This window comes from Mesocricetus auratus, unplaced genomic scaffold, assembly GCF_017639785.1.
Source record: "Mesocricetus auratus isolate SY011 unplaced genomic scaffold, BCM_Maur_2.0 Super-Scaffold_100011, whole genome shotgun sequence".
In the NCBI taxonomy this organism is placed as follows: domain Eukaryota; kingdom Metazoa; phylum Chordata; class Mammalia; order Rodentia; family Cricetidae; genus Mesocricetus; species Mesocricetus auratus.
In genome coordinates, this window is record NW_024429195.1 from 76,420,142 (window position 1) to 76,447,283 (window position 27,142).

Here is a 27,142-nt window from a genome sequence, read left to right on the forward strand (position 1 = left end):
CACGGAGTCAGCAGTTACCCAGGAGGCCCTCATGAGGTCTTGTCTCCAAAACCAGTCACCACACTGTATACCTCCACTTAAGACTGTTGCTGAGCAATTTAACTCAATCTTGGCAAAGCCTGGCCATAAATAACTCCTGTGGTATAATGGAGGCACAAATTTCATTCCCAGTTCTAGTCTCACATCAAACCATGTCTGGCAATATCAAAGGAAAGCCATTCCCATGTCCTTAAATTTCTACATAGCACTAAACCCTTCTCATGGAATAAACTTCCGGGCTCCCTGCCCCGGGATCACATCTACTGTAATAGAGATGATCTGTACATCTGGCTGATCAGCTGGGGAAATTCATGGTTGCCACTTGGGCAAGTTACATTGCAAGCTTCCTCAAAGGCCCCTGTTCTATTTGCAACATGGGGAACCCTACAGCTGTCCTAGGAAGCCCCTGAACCAGACACTCTCCACTGTAGATTGTTCCAGTTCTAAACTTCAGTAGAAAGGCAGGAACCCTGCTTGATAATAATCCTAATCTAAGTTCTACCAACCGAAGTCCCATGACTATAATTCCAGCAGGCTATGGGGACTTTCCAATAGTGTTAATAACATTAGGGAACCACTGTAACACACATGATCTGTCATCAACTGCTGTCATTGTGTGTCACATGACTGAATTCATTTGCATCAATGTGCTTACCTCTCTGAACCCCCTGCCATTCGCCCATGTTGCTGTTGTGGTCCTTGATACTTCACAGAGAACATTCGGAACGGTATCTTTCTACTCTGTTGGGAATTTCTCAAAGACAGAAATTTCTGTGCCTTTATAAAATATGACTTCACATGTTCTGTCTCATTTAATCCTCACAACAAACAATAATTATCTCCATTTTAAGTCGGAGAGAAATGAGCTCTGGGAGGCTTAAGAAACATGTCCTGTTTACACAGGGCAAACCACAGAGCTGCCCTTGCTCTCACGTGACTCAAATCCAAGGCCAGGTCACTTTATCACGCAGGGAGCAAGGAACCTGAGCCACCCTTGTGTCGGCTCCAGTCTAACACCTCGTGGCACATGGATGGAACAAAGGGGAAAAGCATTTACAAAGTAATTGTTTGATAAATAAAGCCAGGGTTCTGACTTCCTGTAAATTCATATCTGTCTCCCACCTTGAGATCACACTGCCTCCAGAGAATGAGTACAATAGTCTAACTTTTTCAGAAAAACAATTTCTAAATGTACCGGCTTCCTGTTTCATAGAAGGCACATACTCAGCTGAAGGAGGAAAATTGTGGTTTGTATCCCAAAGAGGTTCTCACACAAGTCCTGGAGGAAGATGTTCACTGCGGCATTGTTTGTAGCGGCAGGAAATTGGAGAGTCATTACTGGAGGAGAGGCAGAAGGAGATAGATGTTAACCCTGAGGATATGGCAATCAGAAGGATGGATGGTAAGCAGACAGAGAAACATGGGCAGTTATTAAAGGCAAAGTGCTGAGTGCAAAAGAAGGAAAACTAGACTTAGGACCATGACACCTTACAATACCATCAACAGAAACTGAAACGCATATCCACAAGCACAGTACGGATTTTGCTGGTGTGATCAGAGATAAATGCATGAGTTCAGCAAGGCATGGTGGTTCATATCAGCAATCTAGAACTCTAGAGGCCGAGACAAGAGGATTAGCACAAGTTCAAGGTCAGCCTGGGCTACATAGAGAGTTCCAGATCAGCCTTGGCCTCAAAACCTGGTCTCAAAAAAGAAAAAAATCAGCACAACAATACAATAAAAGCATGATATTTAAAATTCAGCTGCCTGAGTTCAAATCCTACATTACTGCTTAATAGCTGTGTGACCTTGGCCTTGTTAGTTAACCTTTCAATGCATCAGTTCTTTTGTCAGTTAAATGGAGATAATAAAGATAATTAACTCATAAAGATATGAGAATTAAATTATTGCATATAATCTATAACTAGACCTAGCATATAATAAACTGTGTACAAGTATTACATAATATCACATATTATAAGAAAAGGGACAGTGAAAACATACATAAACAATTAGTATGACTGTGTATGAGGAATAGGAATGAGAACGTAATTTTTAAAAGAATAAATGGTAGACAAAAGGATCATTACACAGAATAGTGATACTAATTTATCATAAACTGGAGAGTATAATTAATTTAATCCTCTTCCATTAGTGTTGTTTTAAGAACACTAGAATTCATATCCACTGAGGAGGGACTTCTCACGATCTGTTGATGCCTGCACTGTGTCCAGCTGTGGTTTCCTGTGATGGTCCTTCTTTGATGAAGGGTGGTAGCCACACTCTCCTGTGGATGTAAGGATAAGAATGTAGTTAGGGATTGTGCTGGTCTAATGAAGTGATGGTAGCACATTCTTTTCTAAGGTCCATGACCTCACTAGACCCCAGATCCTAGCTAGGTTTTCAGTACCAGGCATGATCTCCCTCCAGCTAAGTGGACCTTAAGTCCAGTGAGACAGCTTGTTTGCTCCTGACATGAGAGTGGCACTTATTGTACCTTCATGCATGTCTTGACATTCTGATCAGTGTCATGGTTTGTAAGCAGTACAGTTGTGTTGGGCTGTCTAATTGCTTCCTGCCCTTGGTAGCTTGCATAGCATTTTCTGGAATCATGGAAGCTAGACCACAGAAAAGTCTTTCAGATCAGATTCAGATCTCTAAGTTCTGTGTCCTAAGCGAACAATGTCTTCAGCAATGGGGGCCAATACTCAACCCCAAAGGGTGATTGAGGGTTAAATTGATTAAATTGACTACCCTGACCACCATTCAAAAGGTTTCTCATGTCTGGTACTGGGGGTTTTGTTAGTCTATGGTTCTTATAGGAAGCACTGTCAGCCCAAGTGGCTTAACATCCTTTAAAGGGTGTGTGTGTGTGCGCCCGTGCACATGCAGGCGCACACACACACACAAGCACGTGAGCACTTATATGTACCGTGTGTGATTTTAAGAAAATATAAAATAAAATTCATCTATGGCTCAGAGAACATGATGATAGAAGATGAGGCAAAAAGATGGAAAAATCCAGAAGATCAGAAAGTCTGCTGTGAAACAGTCTTTCCAAGAAATGGCTGCATAATCAAGACTGGAACTAAGGCAATACCGATGGACATATTGATATTGAAGGGGAAATTTTTATAGGGTCCTACCTCTGAAATAAGAACTGCAGATGACTGATGACTACTGGGAGAAGGAGAACTAGCCTCTCCCAGGGATAATCCCCTTGTTGGTTGTCCAATGCAGAATGGCTAGCCATGAAACTATATACATACCAAAAACAAAAATGAACTCAGCAGGTGTTTTTGCATATGTGTATGTATGTGCATATGTAACAATAATAATGAAAAAGGCTATCAACTTGAAAATGAGGAAGAAATGGAAGATGTTCAACATAGGGTAGCTCAGAGGGGTTGGAAGGAGGAAAAGGAAAGGGGAAAGTGATGCAATTCTATTTCAATTACAAACAAGAACACTAGGATTTGCTATAGCTGTGGAGGCCATTCAGGACTTCTTCCTGCTAGAGTGTTAGGGAAACCTTTCCAGAGAAAGAGAGAAACGCAGAAGCCCATCAGCCTTTTGTACAACTATTGATTATTTATTCATTAAAAGGTCACCAGAGGCTCACAGAAAAGAAAGACCAAGAAACAAAACAATCCAAGCACTCTTCACCTCCAAGTTAGCAAGCATCTCATGATCACAATATCTGATACCACAGCCAAAATGGCTGTTCTCTGAGGTGAGCCAGCAACTTCACATGGACAACGAGTAAGCATGAAGTAAATTATTCAAGAGATTGAAGTAGGCAGCTTTTACAGTGAATCTTAACTTTATCAAACTGTTAATAATTACTGAACCAAAAAATAATAATAATAATTACTGAACCAGCAGCAATAAGGGGCAAACACAAAGCAATTTGGTTATCCTGAGGGTATGGTGCTGATTTTGAATATATGTGTGTTGGTACAAACATCAAATACATAGGTCGGGTGTTTTACTACCACAAACTATCTTGAAACCCAGTGCAAAGGGATGTAATATTACTCTACCATTACTATTGCTAGGGCTCTTGCTATTCAAAACTACCATGGCCAAATCAATGTAGAGTTTAGCATATTGAAACTACATCTGCTGACATTATGTCTTCTCCATTGATGAATAATGTGAAATCAAAGCTTTGACTTGGCCAGTCTTTTTATTGAACCCCAAAAGTCATGGTAGTTTTCCTTCCTCGTTTTGATAAGGTGGAATTCTTTTAAATAAATTCTTGTGAGGAACTCATATTCCCTTTGTGCCTTGATTTTGGCTTTTAATATGCTCCCTTAAAAGCCATGTGGTTGTATCAATGTGATAGTTACCTTTTATTGTCAACTTGGTACAACCTAGAATCATTTGGGAAGAAAGTGTCAATGAGGAATTAGCTAAATTTGGTTAACCTGTGGGCATAATCACTTGGGAAGACTAAGTCCACTGTAGGTAACCCCATTCCCTAAGCAAAGAATCCTGAGCTGTGTAAGCATAGAGAAGTCAAACTAAGCACAAGAAAGCAGATGAATATGTATATATTCATTCTCTGTTCATGACTGGATATAATGTGGCTATCTCTTTGAAGTTCCTGTCTTGACTTCTACACAGCAGACTGTAACCTGGAACTATAAGCTGATAAACCCCTCTTCTCCCCTAAGTTGCCTTTTGTCATCATATTTTAACAGAAACTAGATCAATAGTCATTAAAAAATAATTGCTAGAACTTATTAAGACTAAGTTTTTCTGGCAGTGGCTGAGCCCCCACCACTCTCCCCCCCTCAAAAAAAAAAGAACTGCTTCAGAAAACTAAGAAAGTATATCTTCTCTCCATAGCACGTGAAGCCCAACACTAGTATGGCAGTGACACAGTCATCAGGGACCTTGGTTTATCCATCCTAAATGAGGTCTATGCTTTGGGGTCCCACTGAGTCTTCTAGAGTTCCAGCCATTGTATCAATATTCCAGGTAGCAGAGAAAAAAAAGGGAAGAAGAGAATCCATCATTTCTCTTGAAGGAAATGCCTGATAGGTGACATAATCTACTTTCTCTCCCATGCCAATGTCCATGATCATACCTATGTACACCTTACAAAAAGCCTGGTTGGGAAATATAATTGCTATGCCAAGCAACTATGGCTTGGAATTCATGAGGGATTTCTATTGCAATTAAAGAAAAGGAGAGTGGATTTTGGAAGATAATCACCAACCTCTGTCATATTATTTCAAAGTGAAACAATAGTATTGTTTTATATAAACTCATTTTCCATGTTGGGATAACAGTACAGTTCCCAAAGGTTACCATTTCTATCACCAAGAGAACAAAAGTGGACAATAATATTAGTATATTTCCACTATTCAGGAAATATATACATTGGTATGTCAACATGTGTTGTCTCATTCATTTCTTACTACAGGACTTCATCCTCCTCCATTAAAGGAAACTGAGGCACATGGCAATGGAAGCATTTAAGACCCCTCCTAGTTTCTCACCTATGGAAAGGGCTCAAGTAAGTTTTTCTCCTCCTTGGACTAACTTTCCTTACTCCATTCTCCCCACAGTCAGGATCTTTTAATTTTTGAAGCAAAAATCAGATTCTTCCATGTGTCTGTTGACAAGCAATTTCCAATATTCAAGATGTGGAAGAGAAGGTTCCAAGCCCATTATGAATCACGCTCTTCATGCCCCATCGGTATCCTGATGTTTTGCCCAATACCACTTGTTCCCGTGTCACAGAAGGTGACACCCAACTTTCAGGCTATGATAATCCAGCAATCCTTCCTTCCTTCCAAGTCTGAGGTGTATATCCTCTAACACTGGAATTTGAAGACAACTGAACTCATAATGAAAGCAGATGAAAATCATTGAGTGCTGATAACCTTGAACTCCTAATTTTCATTCACCTGTGTCTCTTGTGCTGTGATTACAGGAGCATGGCTCCATTTTGAGCTTCTTCTAATTGCTTCAATTATTTGTAAATGGTCTGATCTATATTTAGTACAAATGTTGTCACATAGGAACCCAGGATGATAGAAAGGTGTTTGTGACTTATTGCTACAAGAAACAAATATTTCACAGTGGGTTGTTTTGTATGGACCCATTTCTGCATAAAATTGAAAAATCAGACCAATGAATGGGGAGAGAAGCTTATACTGGGGTTAACAGTGGCTGTTGAGGGGCTGGAGAGATGGCTCAGTGGCTAAGAGCACTGGCTACTCTTCCAGAGGAACAGTGTTCAACTCCCAGCACCTGTATGACGGCTCACAACTGTCTAATTCGAGTTCTAAGGGATCTGACACCCTCACACAGACATCCATGTGGGCAAAACACCACTGCACCTAAAATAAAAATAAATAAATCATGAAAAAAGACAAGGAAAAATGAAATCCAGAATTAAAACAAAAACAAAATAAAACAAAAAAAAAGAAATTCATTGAGTGCTTAATATATCCTAATGATAGGTATGCTCTTGGGTTAGGGTAGACTGCTATAATTGTTATTCTTCTCATTTTACAGATGAAAAACCACAACCTTACAAAGACTAACTTTTCCTAGTTCTTAGCTTGAAGGAACTAACAATTGAGGTCTTGTCAACCCAGCATGTTATATGTGTCCTCAAGCAATCATAGGTCAGTGAGATGAACAGAAATGTACCTTCAGTCACACTTCTAGGACTGGTTGTGACCCAGCTGTTACTGATCTAACAGAGAGTTACCAATTCTATACTCAGAATGTATGATTTTGGATCACCTTATATTTTTACACATACTGTCTATCTCTCTACCTGGGGAAAGAATGTCCTTCATCCTTGCTTCCTTCATTTCTGATGTAATTCTTAAACTATAGTGTATGACCAGGAAATATCCCATGTGCTGGCTAACCAGCTCTGTAAACTCAAAATAAGGAATGGGTACCCAGACAACTATGGCAATTTGGGCCTAAGTCCCTATTTTCCAGATGAGATGTTACCTGCCTGGATTTCTATCATCTTCAGTTTTTACCTCAAGGCATTTGAAAACACATGAACAACTTGGACGTTACCATCCCAGTGAGCAGTGGCTAGTCAATTTTTAACCTCTGGGGTACTTTCTAAAGATCAGGGAACAGGCTTGATCATGTGGCAGAAAGCAGTCATAAGGTGGACATTTCTGAGCAGTAAAAAGCTCTGCAGGGCTCAAAACTAAAGTTATTTTCTTACTCAAAAAAAATTGTTAATTGGAGCCAATGGGCTACTGACTTTTTTAAGAGGACATGAAGGTGAGGGAGGTTGAGCGGTGAGTAGATCCAGGAGAGGTAAGGGTATGAGTTGGATGTTGTCTTTATATCTATGGTACAGCAGCTACACCTGATCTTATTGCTGCCTCAGCGACTGACTGAGCTTCCGCACCTGTAGCCTCCACACAGGGAGACAAATTTGTTTTAACTAAGTCTTTATCCTTTTATTTTAGTGATAAAGACTAGAAAGCCAGATGCTGGGGGGATCCAATCCTGCTAGATCAGAGAGACAGAGAAAGTAGCCAGCTGACTTCCCTCCTTCACGGATATCCTACACAGAGAGAGCCTCTCTTCAGCCATCCCAAAACAAAAAGGACTGCTACAATGCAAAGTCCCTCCCTACTACTTCCTGTGTGTCTCTCTAGCCATCTTCTTGGCCTCCTCTTACTCTGTATGTCTACTTCCTGTTAACTAGTTGCTTGCTCTGCCTCTTGACCTATGGTTGATTTTATTTAATAATGTTTACAATAAACAGAAAGTTCTCGAATTAATGGTGTATACTAGGGCTGCGCCACACCATGGGTAGAGGCAGGTTTTTCCAATAAATAATGCAATCTTGGGTTTCACAATGTGATCAAATATTCTGCAACAGTCAGAGGTGAATATAGCCAAATACTTTGTATTAAATTCTCTAAGAATTTATAAAATATTTTTAAATGCTTGTCAAATGCCTAAAATTCCTCCCTTTCTAGCAGCACAAATGAAGACAAGTCAAAGTAGATATTTGCAATAAGTGGCAAACAGGTCATTTTCTTTTTGCAATAACAAATGGGGAAAAAATGGAGTTACAGAAATAGAACTGATCCATTAATGAAGTTCAAATACTTGAAGTCTCTTAGATGAACAGTTTCAAAGAGGAGTCTCTGTAGTTGGATGCCAATCTGAATAGTAAGAGACTTACAAAAAAAACAGACTGGAAAAAACTTGAATCCAGATAACAGACCCAGAAAATATATGTTGCCTAGTGTGGAAATACATGAAGACCAACCAAATGAGAACATGCAGACTCTTTTCAGAGCCTTTTACAAAGCAGAGAAGCCAGACACTGCCACAGCATTTGGCAAAGACTCAAAGGTAGGCAGAGGAGAGGGATCACAGTATGGAAGGGAGAGAAAGAGCTCTAGGCATGCCCTTCTGGACATCTGTTGGCCTGTGGAAGCCAAGGCAGACTCCCGAGAAGCAAGGTATCCTATATGGCTAGTTAGGGATGTATAGTTGGCTTTCCCTGGTTGGTCTTAAACTGGAAATAGGGATGAAAATTATGGAAGCTGTCAGGTATTACTCATGTCTCAGCCATTTGGGGCCAGTCGTTACAGTATGATTATTTGCCTTCCTGGACCTGTTGTTAGAGATGCTGGTCCGACTTCCTGCCGGTCTGAAAGGAGATGGCAGACTGGCTTCCTCGGCTGGTTCCTGCCAATGATGGAGCTGTTCCCCGAGCTGGTTGCTGCAGACTGTGAGTCAGAGTTCTATTTTTGTATATGACCTGGCCTTTGTCCTTTTATATATTCAAATTCTCATCAGCAAAACGTATGTTAGGAATATCTCTGCAGTACTGGAGCCAGTGGACTCTGGGCACACCCCTTTCCACCTGCCTCTGGCTGACTGTGTCACTTAAACTGTATTTCCTGACTTCTTTTTAACCCTCGGCTTCCTTGTCTGTAAAATGGAAATACGGAACGGCTAGATGGTTCTGTGGGGAAAGGCGCTTGACACTGAGTTTGATGAGCGGAGTTCAGTCCCCAGGGCCTACATGGTAGATGGAGAGAGCAGAGTCTTGAAAGTGGTCCTCTGATCTCCACATGTGCATCCTGGTATGCATGCGCCAACACACATCTGCACAGCTAAACAACCAGTCAATACATGTAATTCTAGTGGAGATAGAGCCGGAAACTGTAATAAGGTCTAAACAGCAGTGTCCATAAAACTCGCCTGGAACATGGGGTGTGATGAGTCACTAGCACCTGCTTTTAGTGTTGTCTTAACCAGTGTCTTACCTGATTTAATGCAGCAACTTAACCCGATAGAGGAGATGAAATTCCAGAGAACGACATCCCAGGGGAAGGTCTGCGAAGAGATTTGATAGGCCATTAAGAATAGATGGGGGAAAGATGTGAACTCTCCACACCAAGGAAAAGCTATCAGCATAGAATTGCCTTTAATATCCTAAACATCTTAGGTTTGATTGATTACTAATCCGTCTGAAAGCGAATGTGCTCTCTTATGCGGTAGCAACTTGAAAAGGACTACAGGGAACTGGGCATCAAGTGCAGAAGGGGAGGTCCCATGCGTGCCTGGTTGGATGGCTGTTGGCCAACACAAGCTGAGAGCAGGCTCACTAGAAGCACTGTGTCCTTTGTGACTGGCCAGGGATGTACACTTGTGTTGGTGGAGCATTTGTGTGTGATAGCTTGCTCTCCAGACCTCTATGGTTAGCTAGTGGCAAGCTCCATTCTCTGACCTTCACACAGGTTTTATTTGTACAAGCAAGATACCAGCACAGGTTTGTCTAGCATACATGAGGTCTTAGATGCAATCATCAGTCTCACAAACAAAGGGAAGGGAGAGAAAATAATCTGCACACTTGTGAGCTGCAGGGAAAAGAAAGAATACAATAAAAACATCATGGCATCCTCAGAGATAGGCTTTAGGTTACAGGCAAGAAAAGCACGGTGCAGAGGGCAGAGACCTTAAGGTCAGTCAGAATTCAAGGGAAAGCTGAGCAGCTAAGTAGAAGTTTGCAGAGAGAGAGAGAGAGAGAGAGAGATTTAAATGTTTTTCTTCAAAGCATAGCACAGAGAGATAGATATGTGGTTATAAAAATAAAATTCTTTTTAAATCCAGCAGTAGCAACAAAAAGTTCATACCCTTCGAAGCACATGTTCCAAATTCCCTATGAACTATTGACGTCATTTGAACTCTTAGAGGGCCATTGTATCTTTGATATTTTTCACAATCGTTTTCAACTTTCTCTCAAGTGTTAAGTCATTTTCTTGTGGGAGAAGTTGTTTTACAAAGGCCAAGTGTTCTGTTTTGAACAGAACCGTACCTGAAGTCTTGACTCCCAAAGATCCTAAGGACTTCCGCTAAGCAGCTCCTGCTGAGAGCTTTGTCCAGACAGCCTGAGTTTGTGAGAAAAGAAAGGAGGCTCCCACTGGAAATGTGCGCTTGATTTAATAAAGAAGTCTGTACCTTCTGTTCTGTGCAAGTTGTTAATAAATTGCATTTCTTCACTTTACAAAGTACATTGCTAGTGTGGTATTTTGGTTCGTGGTTTATGATAGGTGCTATAGTTTCAGGGTTTGAATTTGGGTTTCATTAATCCTTAATTCATCCCGCTAATGGAAGGCATGGAATTGTCTAACCTTGGTGCATACTGCCCTCTACTGGAGGAAATGAGGTCTCTGTTTTGCATAGCTTGAGAATACATTGGATGCAAAACGACAAAAGCAGGCTTTCCAGCTCCTGTGTCAGGAAGATACCAGGCCCTCTGATCATACTGAAGGATGAAAAACTTCAGGAGTTTATGACTATACATCTGTTAAAAATCCAAGGACAGCATATGTCTGTCTGGATTCAGAAGTCTGGCCAGAAAACTAAACCCCAAGAATGAGGTAGACAGGTGAATTTCATCTCAACAAATTGGTGAGGGAATTCAAACCTGGAGAACCAAGGAGGCTTCAAGAAAAGGAACATCGCACACTTAATGTGTAGAACAGTTCCTAGAAGCCTCCAAAGCCACTGAATTGTAAAATGTGTGGCTTGCAATTAAAGGATGCTTGAATGAATGGAATGCTGTTCTAGAAATAAAAGGCTTTTATGAGGAAGGAAGGAAGGGAGGGAGGGAGGGAGGGAGGGAGAAAAAGAAAGAGAGAAGCTAGTTACAAGAGCCAAGTTATGGAATCAGCCTAAGGGCCCATCACCAGATGCATACATAAAGAAATGCTATACACACACTAACACACACACTAACACACACATACACACACAGTCACACTCACACACATACATGAACACACACTCACACACTCTCTCAAATGCCACACACACTCTTACACACATACACACACACTCACACACACAGTGGAGTTACCTTCACTCATGAAGAATGAAATCCTGTCATTTAGGAAAGTGGATGGGACTGAAGGTCCTTGTATGAAGGAAGATTCAGAAATACCTATGAAATTTGTTTTCTCTCATGTACAGATTTGAAATGTTTAAAAAATAGACATGAAAGAGGAAGGGAGTTGTTTAGGATGAGAAAGGATCCAGCAGTAGAGATATGGAAGATAATAAAAGGTGATGAAAGGAGAAATGTAATCAAAGCATATTATACATGCATAATACACACATGAAATGCCATAATGAAATCTACCATTTTGTATAACTAGTATGTGGTAATAATGAATTTAAATATAGTCCAGCAGCAGTAGTGGCACATGCCTTTAATCCCAGCACCCGGGAGGGAGAGGCAGGCGGATCTCTGAGTTCGAGGCCAACCTGGTCCATAGAGTGAGTTCCAGAACAACTAGAGCTACGCAGAGAAACCCCCACCTCAAAAATAAACAACAAAAGTTAAATATATGTGTGAGGCTTACCACATTCTCTCCCATCCACCACAAACCCAACCTACTGACAGATCTTGTAAATAAAGTTTTATTGGAACCCATCCTTGCTGGTCCTTCACACGTTGACTGTGGTTGTTCCTAAACTACAAGGGCACAATTGAGTAGTGGGAAGATAAAAACAGCAAAGCCTAAAACACCACCTGACCAGTATGTAAAAATGATTATCATCACCAACTCTAAATGGCGGGATGCCTGGGAGAGCAGCATGGGTGCATTTCCATGCGGCACGTGACGGCCATGTAACGGAAGTGAGACCAGCCTTCCTGTCTCAGGCCACTGAGGCTGTGGCATGGTTTTGCCATACCTGCAGTCTGAATCTAACCTGACTATCTAAGCACAGGGTGAAAGTAGATTCCCTGACAAAAACAGAAAAGTGCGTATCCAGAATCCAGGATGCCTTCAAAGAAACCCTGCCGACATCAATGACAGAGGATATGTAAATTCAATGTCATTGCCATTGTTCTTTTACTTGGTGGGAAGTAAACATGATCCCCACATGCAAATGAGACTATTATCTGTTGAGCCAGACAAAGGCACAATACCCTCACCAACTCCAAATGAATTAATTTCCGTATCTAAGGAAACTGGGCCGGCTTTAGGTAGACACTATGTTCTATGAGAAAAGGGAAGAGGCTCATCACAGCAAATCCCAGACACACGCTGATAAATTCCCAAACTTGGACTCACACACTCGGGGGGACACACTTCCATGGCCATCTTGGCTCCTGAATCACCGGGCCAGCGGCAGTGCCTGATTTGTGACCTTCCTCTGTCCTCCAGCCCTCCATCGCTTCCACCCAATAGAGCCTTAAACCTGTCATCATTTCCTTTACTTCAACATTCGAGAGAAATGGTAAAGACTGTTCTACCAGGGACTTGCTATTTCGTAACCTCCCCAGCTGGTTAAGAAGGAAGTCGGTGTAAACAAATGCAGTTTCCAGGACATGTTAAAATGGCAGAATCAAAGCAATGTCTGCAGTCTGGGGGACAGAGAAGGACTGGGCCATCATGGAGGGCAGCATATCCCACCCCTAAGGGACTGGGACAAAGTCCAGGGATCCCTGAAATTGAACACTAGAACCACCCAAGACCTAGTTGGGAACTTAGAGGCAAAGAAAGTGCTCCCTGCCTGTTTCCCTCAGCTGCCAGCACAAAAACATAGCTCTCACCTCAAAGGGAATAAGAGATAGTTTATTCTGAAGCCAAACCTGAGTTCCATAGCCTGGGAACACAGACTCAGATTGCCCCAAAAACCATGTTCTAATGTGGTATTAGTTTCATGAAGTTTTTATAGTAACAGAACAAAGAAAGTCACACATCAAGGCATTTTTAAAAATACATTACTGGAGACATCAGGTAAGTGGGTTGCAGCAAAATGGGGACGTCTCTATCATGGGCCTCGGATGACAGTCTTAGTCTCTGAGTCAGTGGAAGCTAAGGGTCTATTATTTGCTAACCCAGGGGGGATTTCACCAGTATGGTGAAACAGAGGTGGGAAATGAATGGTATTAAGGGAGCCTAGACACCCAAGACAGTTTTTCTCCAGACCTACAGCATTCAAGTTCTCCAATCAATGCAGTTGTCATCTGTCAAACTTGTACATCTATCACATAGGTGTGGCCCCTTTTTTCTGGAAACGGGCTCACACAGCCATGGTACCACTTCCAACTGAACTAAACAGCCCCTCTGTGAACAAGGCAGGATAGTGAGCACTGAGGGGGTACAGCTCCTTGCTTACCCACTAAGACTAGAGACAGCCCCCCTGGACCCCAGTGCAGAGAGGACTGAGGTCCCTGCAGACAAATACGGGACTTCAAACGGAAAGGCTGCTATGGACCCGCAAATTGAGTCAACTGAGACTGGAGGTTGAGGCAGCTTGGATGGTGTGGATAGTGCACTTGGTCAGTCCCCTGGCATTCTGGGAATGCCCCCATACTGCTGGTTCTGTGGGCTTATTCTGCCCATGACTGTTTCATTCCAATTCAGCTCAGAAGGGAAACTCTTCTAATACAGAACTCCTCAGAGTCTCTACAGGCTCAGGGAGTAAGGAGGGAAATACAGACAAGACTGTCTTCTCTTGTCTTCACTTTCTTTTCTCGTTGAGGCCAGCCTTCCATGAGCTTCCAGGTTCCTTAAGCAGAATGAGCTTCCCACCCTCTTTGGGGAAAGTAGGTGCCAAATAATGAAAGGGGGGCAGCTGGAGAGATGGCTCAGCAGTTAAGAGCACATACTACTCTTTCTGAGAATCCAAGTTCAGTTCCCAGCACCTACATCAGGCAACTCACAAATGCCTGCAATTCCAGTTCCAGTGAAGTCTAATGCCTATGGCCTGTAAAGGCACCTGCATCCATGTGTATGTTTGTACACATGAACACACACACACATAATTAAAAATAAAGATAAATGTTGTTTTAGGGGAAAGAAAACAGAGCATGAGGCTTGGAGGAGTTTCAGCAGAGTCCAGCATATTGGTCTTAGCAATTGCCTAGGCTTCTTCGGGTTCACAAATTACTTCTAGCTATGTGATCACCAAACATATCAGAACAACAAGAGTTTAAAGCATTTTAAATGCAAATGAAGAGCAGCATGACTACCCTACTACAGACAGCGTAGGAATCCATGGTCATGAATGAACATTCCAGAGGAAGACCTAGAGATGAAAAGTGACACGCTCACAGAGTCATCAATATAACAGAAGCATTAAACAAGTGTATATAACACAGAGAGAAACCATGAAGAGTCTCCATACTGAGCGCTTAGTATGAGTCATGCATTGTTCTAGGAACTAAGGCAGAATCCACAGACTATAGCCCATAGCCACACTACCTAACTTGTCATGCACAGTGAGCCAAGCACTATTTATACTTTTAAAACAAAGAATATTACCTTTTAAGAAAATATTTATTTTTATTTTATGTGTATGAGTGATATGTGTGTATGTCTGTGCACCATGTGCATGCAGTACCCACAAAGGCCAGAAGAGGACATCAGATCTACTGGAACTGGAGTTATAGTCCTTGCAAGCTCCTTTGCGGGTGCTGAAAATTGAACCCAGGTCCTCTGAAAGAGCAGCCAGTGTTCTTAGCCACTGAGCCATCTCCCCAACCCCAATATTACCTTTGTGGAGGGAGCAGTTGCACAAACAATACAGTTCATTCCCTCCTTGAGTTGTAACACTTCAAATATTTGCCAATACTTTTCAGAAGAGCTGTTTGCTCTCCTATGTTCTGAAAGTCCAACCCTGAATAAGAAACAGCCCCTGCCCTCAAACAGCTCACACTGGCAAGTAAGTTATTCCATCCCCATCATAGTTCTTTGTCGCTCCCAGCCTCACATTTTAGAGTTAAGACAGAATGTGAAGAAAACTCCTGGGAAAAGTTATAAAGATTAATAAAACAGTGAAAGAAAGAATTTATGAGAAAAGTTTAAAGCAATATAGATTATTTATTCTCAAGGAAGGAAGTCTATGGTGAGACTTAGGAATAGTCTTCAAATATTTGAAGGGATATTATTAAGCAAAAGGCTTTTTGATTGTGGACATAAAGATTAATGGAACATAGGCTAAAAAAATTTTATTATAGAGATGGAAGAATCTCTGCTGGAAAGCTTTTAAACATCTACAATGCATTGAGAAATCCATTTTCCTTAAGCCTCTCAGTCTGGCATATTTTCTCATATGTCTGAGAGCTCTCAGGGTTGTTGAGAGTTGTCTAGGCTCAAGGTGAAGGGTAAACTGCCTGTCATGGATCTGGGCTACCTCTCTAATTCTTTCTTTCAGAAGGAAATCCTTTTCTCTCTCTAGACACCAGTTTCCATCCCTCTTGCAAAATAAAAGCCTGTGACTTCTAGACGCAAAACTTGAATGAGTTCAACAGCCAAAGAGAGTAAAGGTGCTCAAATAATGCCACCTGACAAGGCAAGAGGCAGTCAACACTGCTCTTTTTTTCCTTGACACAGAGAGAGAATTTTAGACTCATTATTTAAGTTAAAGGCAACTATTAGTAGGGAAAAATAAGGTAGGTTCATTGGAGGAACCATATCCAATGATTTGAGCAAATAACTATTACAAGAAAATACTAATGAGGCATATTAAGAGAAACGTAGGCCGGGCAGCGGTGGCACACGCCTTTAATCCTAGCACTCGGGAGGCAGAGGCAGGCAGATCTCTGTGTATAACGATACTCGATACTATATAGGGAAAACAATATATTTATTTACCAAAGAGAGAGAGAGAGTCGCACAAGCTGGGAGTCAGAAGCATGGCTGGCTTCCAGCAGAAAAAAGGGAAGCCCCTTTTCCTTTCACTTCCTTTTATCTCTACCTTGACCCCGCCCTGTTGGGCGGGTAGCTTTGTGGCATTGACTCCTACCTCTGTGAGTTCGAGGCCAGGCTGGTCTACAAAAGCTAGTTCCAGGGCAGCCTCCAAGGCCACAGAGAAACCCTGTCTCCAAAACAAACAAAAAAAAAATAGAAGTTGAATTGAGACTTAAAAGATCATGACACCCCACAATTATAATCCACACAGGTAGGCTATAAATTCCTCTTTAAAAGATGTACATACTTACAAGGGACCCAAATTCAAATTTCGGCCATGTACCATGTAGTAGAGCACACTGAAAACCCAATGAGAACCAGGTAAACCACAGAGGGTTTTAATGCAGAACTTGGCTGGTCTTAGGTGCAGTGTAGGCTTTTGAATGAAATGTACTGATGGCAGCAATTTGTCATGCCATGATCAAGAACATCAGTGGTGCCGGGTGGTGGTGGCACACACCTTTAATCCCAGCACTCAAGAGGCAGAGGTCTATAGAGTGAGTTCCAGGATAGCCAAGGCTGTTATATTGAGAAACCCTGTCTTGAAACACCCCCCAAAAAATCAATGGTTTTATAGGTAGAGAGAAAAGGGGGGATCATAGATACTTTGTAAAAGAAAATGTAGGGAGGGAGAAAACCTACACATCATCCTAAAGTGCAGAAGGATCCCATCCCACGTAACTCCCCCCAGTACGGCAGAGTCAGCAGAGAGCACTGCTCCCAGCTTGGGATGGATGCCAACGAGAAGCAGAGCTCACTCTCCAGGAGCACCATCTCCCTGTCTTCAGTGTTGATGCAAACTTCAGTGAAACCTTGGGTAGGTGCCAGGCTGTGCTGGATTCTGCTGGAAGCCAGCGATTGGAGGACACTGGTCTTTGCTGCTCCATCCAGGCCTAGTACTAGAATCTGCTTATTTTTCTCCTGTGAAATTAAAAAAAAAAAACAGTAAACTCAAAAAAGAAGGAAAACAGTCATTGTAGAGGTTAGGAGGTGAGCATGGCAATGCTTCTGAGTAGTTGGGTACATGTGAAGTTTATTTTAATAAAATTGGGGGGCAGATAAAGAGTTGTCTAAGCTAGACACAGGGGTGTGGGGATGGGGAGGCGCCTTGGTCTCGGCTCGGCAAGATGATGGGACAGACTTAGTAGACTTCCTAGGGGAGGCCTTACTCTCTCTCCGTGGAGCAGATATGGGGAGTGGGAGCAGTGGGGGGAGGAAAGGAGGGAGGGTAAACTGGGATTGGAATGTAAAAAATAAATTAATAATAAAGCATATTTACCAAAAAAAAGAGTTGGTTAAGAATAAGACAAATAAATTATGCTAATCAGCTTCCTGATGCTGTGACCAAAATACTTAAAGGAGGGAGAGTTTGGAAATGGGTGGATGACTCAGTCCATAAAGTGCCTGTCTTGAAATCACGGGGTTCTGAATTAAGATTCCAAACCATAATTTAAAGATAGTTAGGCTCAGCACTGCACACCTGTAATCCCAGCACTGGGACATGGAGTCAGGAAGATCCCTGAGGCTTGCTGGCCAGACATCCACCCAAATCGGCAAGCCAGGTTCAGTGAGAGACTCTGTCCCTCAAAAGGAAAGTGGAGATCAATTGAGGAAGGCTCCCAACATTGACCTCCAGCCTGCATGCTGCACACATACGCCTGTGTATTTGTACCTGTACCCACACACACGTGTGGGCACACACAAAGGCACACAGACAGAAATCAGTGGTAGAAATGTGTCTTTTGACTCACTGTTTTAGGGCTTCAGTCCACGATCACTTGACTAGGCTGCTCTACACTTGTGACAGCACAAGATGTATGGTGACAGAGCACATGGTAGAGGAAGCCTGCTTACCTCACAGCCATCAGGGAGCAAGTCGAGGGAGGAAAGGGCAGGATCCTACAGTGCTTACCCGCTCCTGCCTTATTTTCAGCACAGCTGTCAGACTGATTTTTTTTTCTCTTAACGATGTCAATCATGTTCCTCCCAAGTCCTCCCGGACCTCATGTGGTCCATTTGCTGCTATTGCTGCGACCCTGTCTCCTCACACGCCTTTCACTTGCCCCCTCCACTTGAGCCACACTGGCCTCTCGCTCTCCACTGTTCCTTGTGCTGGTCAAACACACACCAATCCCAGAGACCGTACTCTTCTATCTTCCCCAGAACGCTCCTCTCCTGATAGCCCAATGATTCGTTCTCACACACCCACACCCGTCATGTCTCGAAAAAGTTAATATATTGCCTGTTTACACCTTCCTGCCACCCATGTGAAATGTAACACACATGCACACGCACACACCATACACCACACACTCCCTAATACCCTTAGTTTTCTGTGGAGGGCATCCATCTTTCCCTATTACGTTATATACTTTATCCTTTTTTGTTTCCATCCCTTGTCGTTCAGACACAAGCTCCAAGAAGTCAGAGCCTTTGCTTCAGTCATCATGACATACGTGTTCAGACTTGATCAGAATTTTGCATTGAACCCCTCCTCAGCAAACATCTATTGGTGGGATATGAACATGCTTGGAGATTATAAGTCACTATGTGCATGGAGCATGGTGCTGCCTTTAGAGTAGGTAAAGGAGAGACTTTCTGGAAAATCCCTGCTCTATTTCCCCCCAGAGTATCCTCTTGGCTCCACGGTAAAGATATTACTCTTCCTCCACCACCCACAGATTAGACATTGCTAAATTGGGTCATGTGACACCCAGAGGTGACATTCAGAACAGTCAATAGCCTGTTTCACAGGAACCCGTGGGAATAACCAAAATGATCGAAGCTGAAATTATCAGGTACCACCAACGCGCAGTGTGCCTGGGGAAGCATGGATCAATGACAGAAGTTCACCTGCACTGTGATCTTGTCAAACCTGTACAGAAATAAGCATGGGCTACGAATCAAAACACTGAGTTCATTGCTATTTCTCCCAACTCAGGGCTTGTCATACTCAGCACTATTGACATTTCAAATATGTGGTCTTTTGCCGTGGAGGATACTAGCATTTGTGGATTCTTCTCAGTAGATTCCACTGGTACCCTCTCCCAAGTCCCGGTTGCCACAACCAAAAATGTTTCCAGACATTGCCAAATGCTCCCTGGGGTTGAAAGCCACCACGCCATTCCCAAAATTAACATCAAAATAGATCGATAAAATCCTAAGGATGGTAACATCTTCATTTCTGAAACAGCAGTAGTAGAACCCTCCACACACTATAGTCCTAAAGAGATATGCTTACAGCAAGTACTTAATGAACTCATCATGTTTTCACTCCTGACAAATAATGTGAATGATAGATTTTGCTCTGGTAAATGACTTGGCTTATAGAGGCCGCCCTGATGACAAGTCTACTGTTAGAAACTGAGCTTCGTTGGGTCTTATCAGGCTATACCTGCAATAAACAAATTATCTCCAGACCGTGGCTGGATTTTCCCCTTAAAGAGCATGCCCTTTAAAGAGTGAGTTTAGACGTAGGCTGCTCACCCATGGCTAATTTTGCAGGCTGTTTATCTACAGCAGGATTTATTTGAGTCTATCTTGGTAAATGTAATGACGCCTGGGTGTGCTTTCACGGGAAAGGGAGGTGAGGCTGGGGACAGCAGAGAAGAGTCTCCAGCTAGTTACAGAAATGTCATTTCAGAATCCCCTAAATTGGAAAAATTCTAGACAGTTCGAGAAGAAGATTCCAATAAACAAACCTATCACAGCAAATAAGACAGAAAGCCCATGTCTGCTCTTGGGAGCAGAAGACAGTAGAGTATTGTGCCTGGATTCTATCTTAGAGACTATTAATAGCCTGCCCTGCTTATGTTTCAATCCCTCCAAGGACTAGACAATAGCACTGAGCAGTAGAATGTATCTGTCGGAAGATTAATCCAGTGTTTCTCTGGCCGAAAGGACTATATGGATGGGAATCTTGGAGGGTGGGAATAATTACTCCATTTTCCAAAAGAAGAGAGATAAGTGCTCCAAGGTCCCACAAAATAAAATGCTGAACTTGAACTCATCATTTGTCCATCATTTGTCTTTGGAGCCCAGCCTTTTTCACCCCACTGAAATACCTCAACATTGCACACCATCCACAATTCTACCATCTACCCCTGAGAAAGTCACGGCGGGGAACATAAGTGAGTTTTAATGGGATCAGTATATTTACACAGAGTAAAACCAGAAACGCTGAAAAATTAGTTTGATCAGCGTTTTAGATGAGAAAAGACAATTGGGCCCTTCTGGGGGGGGCCAGAGTTTCTGTACCCCAGCTCCAGCGGCCTCAGATGGCCCGCCAGGCTGCATGCATGCCACAAAAACTGTCTCCATTCAGGGCTGAGATGCAACACATGAACACCTAGGACTAGAGGATAAGGGGGCATAAAATGCTACTTAGAAATTTGAAAGAAGTACAAGGGGTTGAGAAGATGGCTCAAGCAGTCACCTGTCCAAGTCAAAGGTCCTGAATTCAATCCCTTGCACTCACTTAAAAACCCAGGCATGGTGACATTCATTTACAATACCAGCACTGGGGTGGCAGAAACAGGGAGATCTCTGAGGTCACCTAATCAAGAGCCCCAGGTCCCAATGACAGACTGTCTGGGGAAAAAAAGCAGACAGTACCTGAGTAAAAACACCCAAGTTGAATTTGGGCTTCTACATTCATATACATACACATGTGTGCCCACATATGCATATATACAAACACACATACATAAATGAAAAACATATAAAGACAATTTCAAGAAACCTAGTGTACATGGGGAAGACTAGAGTTGAAAACAATATATTGCATAATTGACAGTTGCTAAGAGAGTAGATTTTAAGTGTTTTCATCACAAAAATAAAAAATATGTAAAGCAATACATAGGCAAATTAGTTGGATTTAGCCATTCACATATACATATATGTAATATATATAAGTTATATTATTTATACATCAAAGCATCATGTTTTGTAGTTTACACTATCAATAGTATTTTTATTCTTCAATTAAAAATACAAAGAAGTTAAGGGTTTTTCTTTTTATTTATTTTATGTCATGAGTGTTTTGCCTGCATATATATGTGCACTACATATGTGCCTGGTACCTGAGAAGTTCAGAAGAAGATGTGGCACCCCTAGAACATTGTAAGCTGACAGGTGCGGGCTGGGGATCAAAGCCAGGTGGTTTGCGAGAGTGACAGATGCTCTTACCACTGACTCATCTCTCCAGCTGCAGGTGGTGTTAGTGTTTTTTAGTTGTGTGTGTGTGTGTGTGTGTGTGTGTGTGTGTGTGTGTGTGTGTGTGTCTGTGGGTGGGGACATGCATGTGAATGTGATGTCCACAGAGACCAGAAGAGGGAATCAGATCACCCCCCCCCCAGCTTCGGTTCCAGACAGTTAAAAGCCACCTGTCCTGAGGCCAAAACTAGGGTTGTCTACAGGACTTGTACGTGCTCTTCACCACTGAGGCATCTCTCCTCTGCCGCCTGTCCCCAAAATACTAAAAGGTATAATGTTAAACAGGGTCTCATAAAGCCCACATTAGCCTCTAACTTGGACATCTGATCCTCCTGCTCAAATCTCCTGCGTGCCGGAATATAGGCGTGTGCCACCATGCCTAGGAAACACATTTTTTTTAACTAAATAGATGCTCCTAGTTTAAGAGAAGTACTACCCAATTAGAAAATACACAGATTCCTCATGTGACCACTGGCCTTTGGCTAATCATGGGACAGTTTATCAGATCACCCTCTAGGGAGTATTTCTACGATTACTTATCACAATTACTTATCACAAACACAAGAAAATTTCTAAGATTTAACCTCTGGTCTAGCTGTTTTGATTCATGCAACATACAGCCTTGGCTTCACACTTCCTAGATATGTGATCTCATAAATTACTTGACCTTTGTTTGTAAAATGGAAGGCAATGATAACTATTTATCAGGCATAATTGTGAAGATTAAATGGGATGCAAGCAATGTGCCCTGATGCTGGCCCCATACAAGTTTCTCAATAGATATTTATTATTTGCAGGCAAATGGACGGCACTAGAAGAAGCCACCTGAGTGAGGTAACCCAGTCACAAAAAAACAAGCATGGTATGTACTCACTCATATATGGATTTTAGACATGGAGTAGGGGAGTGCCAGCCTGCAATCCCTCCACCAGAGAGTCTGGGAAACAGGGAGGACCCTGAGAGATATGCATGGTACCCCAGGTAAGGGAAATGGGACAGGATCTCCTGAGTGGATTGGGAGCATAGGGGAGGGGAGAGGGAGCTGGGAGGAGGAAGGAGGGGTAGGGCAGGAAGGTTGAGTCCGGGGAAGAATAGAGGAGAGCAGGAAGAGAGATACCATAATAGAGGGAATCATTATAGGTTTGAGGAGAGATCTTCCACTAGTGAGATTTCCAGAAATCTACAAGGATGACACCAACTGGTAATCTAAGCAATAGTGGAGAGGCTACCTTAAATGCCCTTCCCCTATAATGAGATTGACGACTACCTTATATGCCATCCTAGAGCCTTCATCCAGTGGCTGATGGAAGCAGAGGCAGACACCCACAGCTAAACACTGAACTGAACTTCTGGAACCCAGTTGGAGAGAGGGAGGAGTGATGAGCAAAGGGGTCAAGACCCAGTTGGTGAAACCCACAGAGGCAGCTGACCTGAACAAGGTGGAGCTCATGAACCCCAGACTGGTGACTGAGAGGCCAGCATGGGACTGATCCAGAACCCCTGACCGTGGGTGTTAGTGAGGAATCTACAGCAATCTGTGGAGCCTCAGGTAGTACATCAGTATTTATCACTAGTATACGAATGGACTTTGGGAGCCCATTCCACATGGATGCTCTCTCAGCCTGGATTCACAGGGGAGGGCCTAAGCCCTGCTCCAAATGAAGATGTCCAATGGAGGGCCTCACCCTCCCTGGGGAGCTGAAGAGGGATAGGGTGGAAGGTTGGGGGGCTGGTGGGGGCCAGGACAGAGGGGAGGGAGTGGGAGCTGGGACTGACCTGTGAAGTAAGCTTGCTTCTAATTTAAATAAAGGAAAGAACTGGAAACCCACATGCATCAACTGGCTCTGGCAAAAGGACCCGTTCCGTGCTTGGAAAGCCTGTGCTCTGCCCTCCCGCATCATGCTTTCCAGACCTGCTAGCTAAGGCCTTGGAATTCCTTCCTGTTTGATCCCACCCGCTGGTACTGATGTTGCCCTAAGACAAGCAAAACAAATTGGCCTCTTATCATTCAGATGCCTCTGGATTCAAGCGTGAAGCATCTCTCTGGATTCCGTCTCAACTTTTCAACTGTAAAAGCCCCACCCTTCCCAGTAGGTGTACCCTGTGCCCCCCCCCCCCCCGTCCTTAATGACAGTGTTTTCTGTCCCTCAGTGCTGGTCACCAGCACCTTGACCCCTGCTTTGTCTTGTCTCTTGCTCACTGCCAGCTTTGTCAAACCCTTCAGATCCATGTGGGCCTCGGGCCACACCATTCTCGTATCCCACGCAGTCCTTAGAACCTCGCACATTCCTCCCCTGAAGGCAACACCAGGTGGTGAAATTTCTCAACTCTCACCTCTGTGTGACAGCCCTATATGGGATGTAGGCCCCATACAGCTCCCATCCCCAGCTCACCTGGCTCCAGAGAGCAAGGTGTCACCGTCTTGAGCAGGAGTTGCCAGGGTCCCCACCAAGGACAGTTTAAACCCCACATCTGCCACTTACCAGATACATGATCTGGAGTGATTGCTTATGCTTTCTCAGGCAAACTACAAGATGTGGGGGAAATATGTCCTCCACCTAGAGAAGGGCTGAAGAGAAAATAGGCTTAGTTCTGCAGGTGTGTAGTACTGATGTGTTTCATGAGTCAGTCTTATTCTCCATGGAAAGAAAGTGTCTCCCCCGACTTCCCCCACAGCTGGATGGCTAGCCATTCTCAACCTTTTAAAGCTAGAATCCTGTGTTAGTCATACTTTTTTGTCACTGTGACAAAATAACTGAGGAAACAACTTAACAGAGATGAAGGACTCATTTTGTTGATGCTTCCAGATGTTTCCATCCATAGCCCTTGGCTCTGATGCTTCTTAAGCAGAAAAACATGGTGGCAGAGGCACTGGGCAGAGACTATTCAATTCAGGGTGAACAGGAAGCAGAGAGAGATAATGCCGGACCTGAAAGGCTTTCTCCTTCCCCTCTCCTTCCACCTGGCTCAACAACCCCTTGTGGGACTGCTCACACTCAGGGCAGGTTTTCTGCCCTGAGTCAATCCTCTCTGAAGATGCCCCCATAGACACCTCCAGGGATATACTTTCCTGGTATCTCAGTGTTCCTCAACCCAAGCAAGCTGACCATGAAAATTTACCATCATAACAAAACGACTGAGAAGTTATTTAAAAGCCTAGATAACCATTGATACCCATTCCTCTAAAGTCTCCCAAGTTCAAGTTACCCAGAGTCACATGTAACTTACATCGTTGCTTACTTTATTCCCTCATCAAATGCTCTCCAAATATTGGCCATGTGTTGAGCTCTGAAGGAAGAGAACAGACTGTCCTAGCACCTGCCCGCAGAGAGGCAACAGGCCAGTGTCTCCCCAACTGGGAATCAGGGAACCTGTGCTGGAACACTTCGCCGTTCTTACCGACACGCAATGCTCTCTAGTGCAGCGGCAGCTGCTGAAACCATTCTTTCTCTAACGACTTCTACATTTCCCACTATTTTACACAGGAACTATTTGACCATTTTAAGATTCATTAAAACCAAAAAGCACCTTGCTGATTTCTGGGAGATCATGTCATGGTTTGAAGGATGTCCTATCATCCCCCCCACACACACACACACACACACACACACACGGCAGGCTTCTGTGTTAGAACACTTAATCTCCAGGTGGTGGCACTGTTTTGAGAGGTTGTGGACCTTTTAGACCAGCATCTCTCCCCTGAAGACCTGACCTGGGCCACTTTCAACAGACCTCAATGGATAGTCCAGGCCTACTTCCTGTCTTTACTCCGTTTCCTGATCCACCTAGTTATGAAGAAACTGCTGCCTCACACTCCCATCACTTGGATGATGTGTAGCACCTGCCGCCATGACTTCACCATGACACACCATACCCACTAAACCAGGAGCCAAAGCAAAACTCCCCTCCTTGGGGCTGGATAGATGGCTCAGTGGTTACAGCACTTGTTGCTTTTGCAGAGCTGGGGATTTGATTCCCAGCATCCACAAAGCTGCTCACTACTACACCAGTTCCAGAGGATCCAGGGCCCTCTTCTGACATCTGCAGGCACCAAACACACTCATGGTACAGATACATACATATAGGCGAAATACTATCCATATACATAAAATAAATACTTTTAAAGGAAAACTCTCCTCCTTTAAGCTACTTATCTCAAATGTGTCCCCCAGCAATGAGATAAGTGACTGAGGCAGACAATGGAAGCCACAGCACCACCTTCCGAAGCAGAGACATCCAGCCAACACCTCACGATGACTGCCATCACTTTTCCTTAGCCAGCATTTTCCTTTGGCTCTTACGACAAACTCTTCTCTGTGAGTGTTTTGCCATTTTTCTCAGCCCAAAATGTTCCAAAATAAACACTCTGTTTCAAACCCAGCCGTTTCCCCTGGAAGTTGAGAGCAGACACCATGTAGTATGGATTCTTTAAGCAGGAAAAAGACTCCAATTGCTACCGTCAGAATTTCAGGAAAGCAAAGAAATGTCTCTCATGGGGAGTTGCTGCCTATGATGCCGCTCAGTCTTAAAGGGTCTTAGATGAGTCTTCAATTTTGTGAAGTTTAGAGATTAATAATACCTTTGGGGGGCGATGCTGAAAGGTAGGCAGGTCTTGTCGACACTAAAAGAAAAGCTGCTTTCCCACTTGGCTGTGATTAGCTGCATAAACTGTGGTGCCGGTTGCCACACTCAATGAATTGGTATGCATCCTTTATTTGTTGAAGCAAAAACGCTTGCAATCTTTGCTTTAGGAAGAAAAGGGGGAGGGGGACGTCATTGAGTGAATATGAATTAATCAGTACTTTATGGACAGAACCCATAATTTTAAAGCAAGAAGAGAAAGGCGAGGCATTTATCAGGGTTCCACTCAGCAATCTCCCTCTGTCGCTGCTAATAAATCTTTTATGAAATGGAGTTTTGCAATCTAAGCAGGAACATCCCCCACTCCTACCCCCATTTTGCCTTTGAAGAGAAAAGTAAGTTAGCGCCCATCTCCGACATTTTCTTTTCCCTGCCTTATTTGAATTTCTTATACTAGGAAAAAAATCTCCGAAGCTCTTTATTTTTAAGGCTTTCTTCTCCAAATTTATAATTTCAAGACCTCTTTCATCCAAAGAAATAATTCATCTGGGCCTTTTCCCGGGAGACTTAAGAGGAAGATGCTATGTTTCAGGTGAGAACCACAGCATTTTCAGTAAGTATAATAACCTAGGCCTGTGACACAATCAATATTTATAGATGGCATGATAAAGTCTGTAGGCAAGAGGAGCTTGGAGATGGATGAGAGGGTAATTAAAGGACACAACACCACCATTATAATGCTTCGCAGTTCCCCTTCAAGTTCTCGCAGAAGCAAGATTCTACCAAATCATTAGCAGCTTGCCAATACCCTCATGATGCCCTGATGTCGTTAGAATTCTGGGCTCACACTTGAAGCTTAAGCTTGTCAGCTAGGAAGTAACACCCCTGGACATCTGGATTATGATTTAAAGGGAACCCTAAATTCCAAGTTGCACCTAGCCACTTTCTAGCTGCTCATGCCATGCCAATGGACGAGAGCTCAATCTCCCCGAGGTTTGAAACTTTTTATTTTTAGACACAAGTTCACACGCCATCTCCCTTGGTTAAGGATGAGGCCTGGAGGCTGGTCGAAC

General features: G+C 43.2%; 1 long non-coding RNA gene across 1 annotated transcript; it reads right to left on the reverse strand.

Annotated features, from left to right (window-relative positions):
- Positions 1-2,122: 2,122 nt before the first annotated feature.
- On the reverse strand, positions 2,123-12,753 carry LOC121143109. Its single transcript, XR_005880219.1, has 3 exons — positions 12,648-12,753; positions 9,330-9,399; positions 2,123-2,326 (listed from the first exon to the last, which is right to left on the reverse strand). It is a non-coding gene; the product is annotated as an uncharacterized LOC121143109 (long non-coding RNA).
- Between the last annotated feature and the right edge of the window lie 14,389 nt (positions 12,754-27,142).